The following is an 11,650-nucleotide window of genomic DNA, read 5'->3' on the forward strand; positions in this document are numbered from 1 at the left end:
TTTGGGGTAGCGGCAGCTTTTGCAAAAGCTGCTTTTTAGAAAAGCTCCACCGGCTAGTCCAAAAGGCTGTTTTTCAGAGAATCTAGCAGGTCTGTTTGGGGAGCTTTTGCCCATTAGCTTCTTGCTTATCAGGCCGGCGAGGAGCAGAGTTGCCGGCCTCGACCGCGCGAAGAGAAGGGCAGCGCGGAGCAGGGCCGCCGGCGGGGGCCGCGTGGAGGCAAGGCGACGCGGAGCAGAGCCGCCGGCGGGGGGTGCGCGGAGGGGAGGAGATCCACTGGCGGCAGGTGGCCGTGCGGGGGGAAGGTGGCGACGAGCAGAGCCGCCAGCGAGGCCGCGCGGAGGGGAGGCCGGCAGGGAGGAGATCCGCCGGTGGGTGGGCCATGCGGAGAGGAAGGTGGCGAGAAGAAGAGCCGCCGGAGGGGCCGCGCGAAGGGAGGGCGGCGGGTGGCGACGGATCTGGGGCGGCGACCTCGAGGGAGGGGGAGCGGAGGCCACTGGCGGCCGATTTCCCCGGCTGCGCGGGTCGCCGGCGGTTGGCCGAGACGGATCTGGGGCCGGCGGAGACGGGCGGCGCGGACAGGCGGAGGAGCGGCAAGACGGGCGGTGCAGAGGGGAGGAGGGACGCGCGGAAGGGAGGAAGGACGCCAAAAGCTCGGGAAGCTGCTCCGATGGAGCTTTTCCGCTTGTAGTGTGAAGAAGAGCTTTTGGAGCTTCCGCGGTTTGGAGAATCTGACCCCGTTTGGGGGAGCTTGTGGTTTTTGGAACTTCCTGGAGAAGCAAAAGCTCCAGGAAGCTCCCCCAAACAGGGCCTATGATATTGTGGGTATTACGCTTTTGGAAAATTTACATCAAGGTCCTTTAATGAATTCATATTGGTAACTTGGGTCCCGAGATCCGTCTCGTGGCAGGTAGAAACCATTAATCCCAAAAGGGTCCCATGTAAACGGTTGGTGTGCTACTCATCTTTGCGAGGACAACGCCTCGTATTATTCTCCTATCCACCACGCAAAACAAAATTTCACTCTAACAATCACGCTAGCACCCTTTTCATTGTTGAGTGTTTGTTCGAAATTTCAGCCGGGGTCTGCATATAAATAGGAGGGAAAATGAGGGCAAGAAAATTTAAGTGATTCAGGGGTATTTTTGCACAAACCACATGCCGTCTCTACCTCTTACTTGTTTATTTGTTCTTGATGAAGTAGCGCTGCTCTTAGATCCTGCCATGGCCGATGGGGCCTTCCTACCTCCACTTTCTCCACAAATCAATTAAAATATGAAGTGGTTTTGGTTTCCCAATCGCGACGCGACCATGCGCGAGATTCGGTGGCGGCTTTGAGGTTCGGTGTGGACGACGTCACTGCTGACGAGCGGCCGAGCGATCTATGAGGGACTGGGCCACTGGCTCTCAGTAACACGAGTCAAACAAAGGAGCTATCGCAAGGCCCCATGTCTCGGCGCACTCCGAATTTGGCGGAACAGGGTCGTTCCGATGCGCACATGACAGTATGACACAGCTCTGGACTCTATCTAGCACTACAGCAGTCTAACGCCATTTGTTTTGACAAAATAGCTAAAATCGTTCCGAATAACGAAGTTTAGCTCAATTTGTCATTGAATTATGAAAACATCCTATTAATCCATGTACTATTTTAATCGGTCACTCGTCCTTGAATCCAACACGCCACGCCACGCTATGTAGGCTTCTTCCATCACTGTCCAACTCAGCTTGAGTTATGAAATACTCCTTTTACCCTCTATCCATAAAACAGATTTAACATAGGCAGTTTTCAACTCGCATTGAGCCAAACCGCTCATCCTCTGCTAGGTCGCCGCCCCTCCCAGGTGGCGAGCTCGCGCCAGACCCTCCCAGCGCGCCGCCCACTCCCAGCCACCTCGGCTCACCGCCTCTCACCACCCTGTTCCTATTAGCGAGCATGGCCTCTCCCTGCTAGCTTGGGTCGCCGCCCTTCACCACCCTCTCCTTACCAGCAAGGCCGCCGCAGCCAGATCGCCCCTGACTACTCTCCCAGCAGCTCGCAACGATGCGGGATGAAAGTTGCATCCGTTAAACCTACTATGTGGATGGAAGGTAAAAAGGGTATTATTTCATACCCCCAAGCTAATTAGATGGTGAGTGGAGGAGCCTACATGGTGTGCCATGTCGGACTCAAGGATGAAGTTAAGCCGATTAAGATGGAAATATATTAGGTGCAAATCAACATCTCCATGCAAACTATGAAAACTTCAATCTGGACCATCAGATCAACATCCAAGGGGAGGAGCGCAAGGAGGTGGGAGGGGGGATTTGCAAAAGTGTGATTACCCAATCAAAGTGCGCGTTCAGAATGTAAAAATACTCAATCCCCCATGACCCTTGGATATTAATCCGATGATTTAGATTGAAATTTCCATAGTTTGCATAGAGAGATTGGTTTGCATCTAATATGTTCTCGGTTAAGATAGTTCAGGGACTAAATTAGATAATTAGATGTTTTTATAGTTTAGGGACTAAATTGAGGTGAGCATCATAGTTGACGAGAGTTTGACTATTTTGGCGATTGTTTTCTGTTCTGTATTTGGCTGAAACAATTGGGCAGCAAGAGTCACTGTGGTAAATATCAAGCGGAGAATGTCAAGGTGATGCGTCAGCGTACTGATGCTGAGATTCACGGTGTCTGGTGTCAAAAGTGACAGGTCACATCCCAAGAAAGGACAAATAAATGGATACACACTTTGGGAAAACACCCTTTTGCACCCGGCAACCGCGAGTGACTTTATCCTGTCCACTTGTGCTGTACTGAGATCTGTACTTTCTTGTCTTATTTGGCTGTATTCTCTTGTATTTTAATTTTTTTATTCCTCGGATTTCCATTCTACACTGCGAGAGGTACAGGTGAATAGACATAAAGTGCACGGAAGCCTAGAGAAAGCATGCTCCTTTGTGCACTGTTTTACTTTTTGCAGTTGCAGCTCCGTCATCCGTGCTCATTTTCTTATCGTTACCTCTCCACCACTCATTTTTTTACCATTTCTTCACACATCTAAAAAAGACTAATTTTATTAGCTGCTCAATCATGTACTGCAGCTCCAGCCAATAATAATATTTTGTTGGTAGTGGAATAATCATGTACCGGTACTGGTACCTTGTCAATAAATATTTTGAATTTTAACTACAAGTAACACTGGAAGAAAATGTTTAGTATTTTTTTTTGAAAGATTCTGTCCAAATATAGTAGTACTGTCATATATATATTCATTTTTTTCTCACTTCATGTGCCAGCTGGTATATCATGTGTACAAGAACTCATTTGCAATTATATATATAAAAAATATCAAAAAATTTACTATCCGTTAAGCTGATCCTCCAGGGCATGTATATAGGCTTTTTATGTACCATGATGTATATGCAGCACATTATTCAATTTATCTAGTACCACCAAGTACCCGAGCCTAAGCACAATGATTTTTATGGATGACAAAGAAACGAAATTGCCAGGAATTTCTAAAAGAAGGTCAAAGAATATCAAAGTGTGGTACATGTACCTATACATATTGTGTTTCGACAACTAGCTTTGAAATAATATAAAAGATCATGTGCAAATTTATTTGAGAACCAAAGCCCCATCCAAACAAAAATGTACATGGTCACGGCCAGTGTCTATCTTAGAGAAGCAAGGCCCTAATCAAAACACTGCTTAAAGTACGTGTTCATGGGATTTGAACTTCGATATGGAATTATACATCGTATACCTGCTCCACGAGCAAGGGAGCTTGCTGCCGTTTGCAATGGTTCAGGTACGTCAAGAATCTAAGGAACTGTCATAGATCAAAGAGTGAGGACGGTAGGAGACGGAGCAGACGAGTCAAATTGCGAGAGGTTTTGCCCAGCTGCACACACATCAGAACAAAAATTAGAATCTCTCCACTAGTCCACTCAATAAAAGCAATTGGCAAGAAAAAATAGATCAGCATATCACAGAAGGTGCAGTTTTGATATCAGCTTATACCAAATATTGATTTAGCTAGTAATATAGTCTACAAAATAAAACACTACCCTCGTGGCAAGAACAGAGAAGTGAAGGTTGCTCGTAGAAGTACCTATTGACTGCTGCTCGTGGAGGAGGACACGGATGTAGTACGATGACCACCGAGGCACGCGCATACCGCACAACGCTACCCCCGATTGCCGGCTGCCCCAGTGTACCTACTATAAATGAGAAATATTTTTGAAACTCAAGAGTAAAGATAAATATAGAAGAAACTCAGTACATGTGTACAACTTTATTTAAAGATTAACATGTACTACTACATGAATGCACATATGAGATTGTACAAGAAGACAGCAATAATGCAATTATTGTCAAAACAAGCTTGTTTCAGGGTTTTTCTTTTGAATGATTAAGCAAAACAAACGTGCATGTAGCAATATGCACAAACATTCTGAGAGCTAAAAATGGGAACTTGGAAACAGGCAGGATGCATTTACACAGCAGAAGTTTTGAAACAAGTATTCAGAGTCTCCCTGCTACTAAATGGCTCTAAACAAAGCGTTAAATAACAAGATTAAGATCTTGCATTTTGCTATTGTTTTTTATTGAATATATATCGTCCACAACCTTCTAGCTTAACTATAGCTGTGCGTCAAACCAACCTTGTCAAACATGTACTGATAAAGAATTTCAAATAAGATAACAAAATAACCAGAATAAATACTTTTGTTATCTGGGATTGTTACCTAGAATCACTAGAAAATGTTTTGCTGTTTGCAAGTTGAATGGTCTTTTGCTAAATATTAGTCAATTTTTCTGACAGTTTAGGTTAACTTTGAGATACATATGTTCAGAAATGTGCCTAAACTTATAGAGCGAAATGGAGCAAATGCAGATATAGTAACCTGCAATCTAGTGTAGTTCGATTATGTTCATCATCCAAATAAAACCAAATTGGCATTTTGGTCGGTCCCTACTGACTACTGAAGTCTGAAAATGCAGGCCCAATTGAGCACATTTGAAGCAATCCCATTAAACAGTCTAATTCACATACTAGAAAATGGAACCCATGCTTCCAAAGAGAATCGTAACAAAGAAGCAGAACGCACATAATGGGTACTCATATTCAGTCACGAAGCCAAGATTAATCAGTGAGGAAATTCTCTTGCTGTACCTCGATAGAAATGCCAGAACTTCCATTGTGCCGTGCAAATCGTCCTCTGCCCACCGCCGCGCGCGGCTCCCGTCCAGCGGCCGGTCGTCCTCTGTGCTCCGGTAGCGACGCAGCGGCGAGGGGCCATGCCGTCGGGGGGCTGGGCGTGGATGGAGAAGGTGGCGGCCCCGCGGGTTGGGCGTGGATGGCGGAGGTGCTCGTGCTGGTGGTGGTCGCCGCCGCCCCCGTACCGGCCACCCGCCGCCCCGGCCTCGTCCTCCGCGCCCACGGCCGCGCTCACCGCCGAGGTCCTCCCGCCCCCGCAGCCGATCTGGAACATACCCGTCTTGGCCGCGCTCTGGAACGTACCCGTCTCGGACGGCGGGAAACGACGGAGTTGTCCGGCGGCGGCACCCAGTACAGGTCGACGTCGACAGTTTTGACCACCCTACAGGGCGGCGCCCTTGGCTGGCGCCGACACGGCGTGGGACGCCCGCGCTCGAGCCTTCGCCGCCGGCACGCCCACACCCTAGTTGTCGTTCCCGTCGTTGTCGATGTAGTTGTTGCAGCGCATTGGCAGTTTCTGCTCCGCCGGCGGCATGCGCGGGGGCGGCGAGTACCGGAACCACGCGTCGCTGTAGGCCTCCGGCTCCGCGTGCCGTCGTGTACCACCAGGCAGGGCCCGCCGCCGCCGCGGCCCCGGAGTGCGGCCGTCGCGGCCCCGGAGTGAAAGCTAGCAGCAGCAGCAGAGAAGATATGGCCACGGCACCCGCCGGATCTCGGCCCCGCCGCCGGATCCGGTCTCGCCGGCCCTGGATCTGGTCCTCGCTGGTGCGGGCGGTGGAGAGGACGGAGTCGCTGCCGCCGAAGCTGTACCACGTGTGGGAGGGGAATGGACGGGATAGTTGGTCCCGCCCCGCCGCCGCGCGCAGCACCGCCGGCCGAGGGGGACACCCAGATCCGCCACCACCCAAGTAAGCCCATCGTTTGACTGTACCAGATCGAGGGTCTCGGCCGCTACAGGCGAGGGTCTCGGCCAGTGGAGCTCCTCGGTGCGAGCTGCACTCTCGCGGCCGTCGACACCCCTTGGTACAGGGTCTGCTCTCTCGCGGCCATCAACGCCGCGCTTGCCACAGAGGTACCTCGTCCATCACCGGCTGTCGTGCTCGCGGCGACGCTAGATCTGCTTGTGGCTTCCCCGCGGTCCACGGTCGCGCCCTCCGGCCGCGCGCTTCCTCCCGGGCGGCGGTTGCGCCCCGCCGTGGCGCGTAGCACCGCCGACCGCGGTATCGCCTGCCTCCACACGCAACACCGCCGGATTTGGGCCCGCCAACGCCGGATCGGGACACGCCATCGCCGGATCTGGCCGCGCTGCCGATGGTGCCGCTCACTGGCTTCGGGAGCACCTACCGTGGGTTGAGACGGAGGGGATGAGAGAGAAAGCAAAAGGTTCAAATGATTTTGAAATGGGGTGAGGGGGAGTCTACAATTTTTATTCTGTATACTAGCTGTACATGTACACGTATAGAATATATGATTTGATATAAACCTGTTCCATTCTGACACCGTCCAAATCTCGAGGTAAAAATGGAAGTACAGGATAACACCTACGGGGGTACCCGGCTCCTAGAAAATTTCATTCCACACTTTGCAACATAGATGTTAATCCGGTGGTTTAGATTGAAGTTTGCACGGTTTGCATGAAAAAGATTTATTTGCACCTGATATGTTCCCCATTTAACATATCTTCTAATTACACTCTGTTCGCTGCATCCAGCCAGCAGTATTTTTCTCTCACAATAAATTAGCACCAGCCACCAGTCACAGCGCTGCGAACAGAGTGTTAATCAACTTGCGAGGCAATGTCTAATCTCAAATATCAAGTATACAAATGTGGAATCAACATGGGATACAGCGTACCGTACGTGCCAATACTCCCGCAACTGATATGCACTACACAAGTACACACGTTTTCTGTTCCATCTATTATCTTATTATTTGGCCAACAAACGGAGCCTCCACGTTCGCTCTCAAGGTCTAGAAATTTTCACATTAATCGAAAAAATAGAAAAATAAAAATTACCCACAATTGCCATTACGATAAAAATTAGCCTAAAATACCCTGTGCCTAATTAAAAATCACCCACCAATGCCATTATAAAAAATTAAATATAAATACCATTTAGCTATGTATCAGTTATAAATATATACTATTAATAAAAACTAAAGCTAACAACAATCAATCAAAATAAAATAAAAATAAAAATAATTATTTGCATAATAATATTATTAAAGCTCAACAAATCAAATTGTTATTATAGGTAGATTATAGTTTTAATCAACAATAAGACATAATTAGCGATAATGAACAGGATGATGTATGGTAAAAAAATATTATAACCTTTAAGTAAGGATACAACGACATTCAAATTTTTGAATTTTCAATACTAGCCGCGCAAATGCGCGGGCTATACGCCTAGTTATTTTTTGTTCAGGGAAATCAAGGCCAACCAGTCCCATCCCATGGCATAAATACAGTCTTGACGCAGCAACACTTGGTACTCATTGCAATTAGTCAGATTAACCACTTGTCTTTCTCTTTTGACCTGCCATTGACGTCTGCTCTTATAGCTAAGGAGAAAAAAAAGAGTGCTGGTTAAAAAAATAAAAAATTCAGTTGATTAGTTGAATTAAGAAATAAAAAAGGTACCTCACTGGAAGTCCACAAAAGGATGACACAGACAAAGATATATTTCTCCTTGGAAAAGATCGCCGGTTCCAAACAAGCAGCAACAGAGCAAAATCGTTTAGTGTGACTGCGACCTTTCGTTATTCGTTTTTGTCGCAAAACAGCAATGGCATAAAGTCATAGAGATTAGAGATGTAAATACCACAGTTACGCTTTCGTGCTCGCTTCACGTAAAAAGGTTAACTTGAGAATTGAAATGCACTTGGCACTTCGATTTATATGTTGGTTAGACTCACTCTCAATTTGCAAGATGAGATAACTCTTCCACACATGTTATATCACTCACACTTGGATCATTAGTGGGCTCAAATTTATTCTTGATGAACCGGGATGTCACAAGAGAATCAAAGATTACCCGTACCCAATCCTCTGCGATGCACCTGAACTTTAACATATCAGGGTGAAACGTGAATCGCTGACCTGTGACCTGACACGAGAAAACCCAGTCTTTTTCTTTTTGAAAAGATAGAAAACACAATAGTCACAAGTCAAAGTCAGAACTGCGAAGAGAGTAAAAACAGCGCTCGATATTCTAGCTTTGACCAAGTTAACGAACAAAGCGTTAGCATGGATGTGTCGTCCTGAGCAACCAAAGTTTTCTGCGGGCATTCATAGGGAAAAGCATACTGCACGATTCGTGCCAATATGTCACTGTTTCCGTGTCTAAGATTGGCGTCTGCGCTTATCGCAGGAGCAGAAAGTCAGTTGGTTTGAGGAAAAAAAAAGATTGCCACTTGAGTCTGCAGCTCTAGCCGTGGGCATCGACAAGGATATTTCTTGTGGAAAAAGATGCTTCTTCGAAACAACCGGCACGTTGTGCAGTGTGTGTGACAACGACTCCTCTTCCTTTGCAAGCTCGATTTCCAGACTGACTGCTGCACGAAATATTCATTAGCAGCTGACTTTATGCGTCTGGTTTCTTGATTAACATTTCATTATCTTCCAGGAGCAAGAAGATTCATGCAGATGAGAGAAGCAAAAAAAAATCACCTACCTATGTCAGAATTGTCTAGCTTTGACCAGGTTGATGAACGAAGTCGTCAGCATGGATGTGTCCCGAGTGGGCAAAATCCTCGGCCGGATCTTCTCTGCGGCTGTTACTGCATATGCTGTCTGCTTTCAGCTTAAGCTGTTATTACCCTATGCCCAATTTGGCTTAACTTCAGGCTACCTGTTATTCTAAGGCCTTGTTTAGTTTGTTAAAAGTTGTTGATTTTGGTAATGTAGTACATTTCGTTGTTACTTGACAAATAATATCCAATCATGGACTAATTAGACTTAAAAGATTCATCTCGTGCTAATCAGTTAGACTGTGTAATTAGTTATTTTTCAATTGCATTTAGTGCTCCATGAATGTGTCCGAACATTCGATGTGACGGGTACTGTAAAAAAAAATTTGGAACTAAATAGGGCTTCAATAATCAAGTACTACATATGTTAAGGTATATATATCAAAATCTAGAAAAGCTAAAATGATTAATAATTTATGATGGAGGAAGTAGAGTTAAAAGTTGAAATCAGGTAGAGAACACGTGCTTGTCCTGAAGTTGTTCGTAGGACAGAATATGTTCCAAAGAATTAGTACCAAATGAAATGATAACGCGTCACCAGAACCACTTGCATGGTCTTCATTACATATAAAGTAATCCCTCAAAGTGTGGTCATGCTTCCCGAGCCATTGAATTGAATTCCCGGATCAAAAGCTTGGGGGCAGGTTAGGTGCCGATTAGGTCCCGCATGTAACGGAAACATAGGTGTCAGAGAACAAAAAAGGGGATATATTTTCCGTGCTCTGCAGAGATACGGCACGACCGTGATAGGACTAGGACTGGAGTCAAGAGAGCTTGTAATCACACCAGCAACTTGCAATTCACACAGGCTATTCTGCAATGCACTTGATCCATCAAGTGGACCTCCAAGCATCTAATCAGTCACTGGATCAGAAAAGTTTACTTGCATAATTGATGGGCCTCGTAGATTGAAATCAGGACATGACGGGAAATCGGGGAATATACTAGATGGGCCTTTCAAACTTGGGCTGAATTTTTATGGGCCGGAAGATCCAACTGTTTGCTTAAAAAATGGGACTGGAGGTGGAGGCCGCCGATAGCGTTACCTGATGGATATATTAGCAATGCATGGGCCAGATGCAGAAAGAGAAGCTGAGAGTACATGGTGGATTACCAATTTATCTCCTCACAAACCTGGAGGGTTATTTCTCAACAACAAAAAAAGCGTTCTCATCGCAGAGTATTGCAAGAAGTAAAGCTGAGACTATTCTGTCAAATATTTAGTACATGGAGATGATACGGCCGAGCTCGATTGCTCGAATCCAAACCGGACACTGAACGCCGACATGAACGAACACCTTCAGGCAGCGGCAGGCTTCAGCGCAGCGCTGCACAGGAAACTGTAGCTTGGTCAGCGGCGTGCACGGGAATAGAATCCTGACAAACCAACCCACTGCAACGTTCCCCTGCTAGAAAACCTCATCGCCATCGATCACCGGTTCACCCTACGCCAAGAAAGCAAATCTACCTTTGCCAATCGCCATACCTCTTCTGAAAAGGCCCTGCGCGCGCCATCCTGCAACGCTGTAGCTTTTCACCTTTCACCAGCATTCCCAAGCACACAGCCGCACAGGCACAGCTCGTCCTCTGACCTCCTCTTCTTCTTCCCTCCTCCTCAAGATGCTCCCAGCTTTTCAGGCTTGAGCCCTGCAAGTCACTTTGTTATGCTGCGCACATGGGAAGTTTTTTTGAAAAAGGCACATGGGAAGTTCAGAGAGACGGTAGACAGCAGCAATGTGGCTAACAAAAATGGCCAGAAATCTTTCATCGACAGCGGCACGGGATTGGAAATAATGCAGCACGGCGCGTTGATTGATCCAAAGGGAAAGGCACCATTATCCGTGGCCTGTTTTATGGCCGGGACTGGCATATCTGTATTTACAGCAGTAACAGCGGAGCCAGTGCAGCTGCTGGGCTTCACATGCCAAGTTCACATGAACCGCAACATAGCAGGGACACGTGGAGCCCGCGCTCCCTGATGAGTGATAACGATAGCTGGTAGTCTGGCTGGTATGCTCCTGTCGCCTTGTACAAACATGTTAGTACATCAGCTTCTCAAAAGATGAGGTGATTGATTAGTGGAAATGTTTTGGATTCCTGATTGAGTAGTTCAGCTAGCTTGGTGACAGTCGAACTACGTCATTTACATGTAAAGGGAGAGGTACAAGGGCAACATTCATCATACCCTTGAAGTTCTGACTGGCTGCAGGATAGGCAGCTCCTTCTGCAAAATCATCTGAGAGGAGCTGGCTTCCATTTTTTATTTTTTTAATACAATATTTTTACGGTAATTTTGGATTAATACTCCTAATACAAGGAATTCCAGAACTAGACCTGTATTGCCCCAGACGAAATTTGAATTTCGACCTCCCAGCAGACGAAATTTGCCTATTTTGAAATAAATTTCGTCCAACCATTAGACGAAAATTATATTTTCGTCCACACACTGCGCAAAATTGTAATTTCATCTAATTTATAGACGAAAATAGATTTCGTCTACCCAGCAGACGAAATTTAGTTTGCTTTATTTATTTTTTCAATTTAGACATTTTTTTTGTTGTTTTGAACATTTGTCATCGTTGAGTTATTATTTTTGCATACAAACTTCTCGACCTACATGTAGGTTGATCACGCGGACGATAGACATTTTGGATAGTTCTTTTTTGTTGTATACTCCTTATTTTGTAAG

The sequence above is a fragment of the Panicum virgatum genome, chromosome 7K, assembly GCF_016808335.1.
Source record: "Panicum virgatum strain AP13 chromosome 7K, P.virgatum_v5, whole genome shotgun sequence".
Classification (NCBI taxonomy): domain Eukaryota; kingdom Viridiplantae; phylum Streptophyta; class Magnoliopsida; order Poales; family Poaceae; genus Panicum; species Panicum virgatum.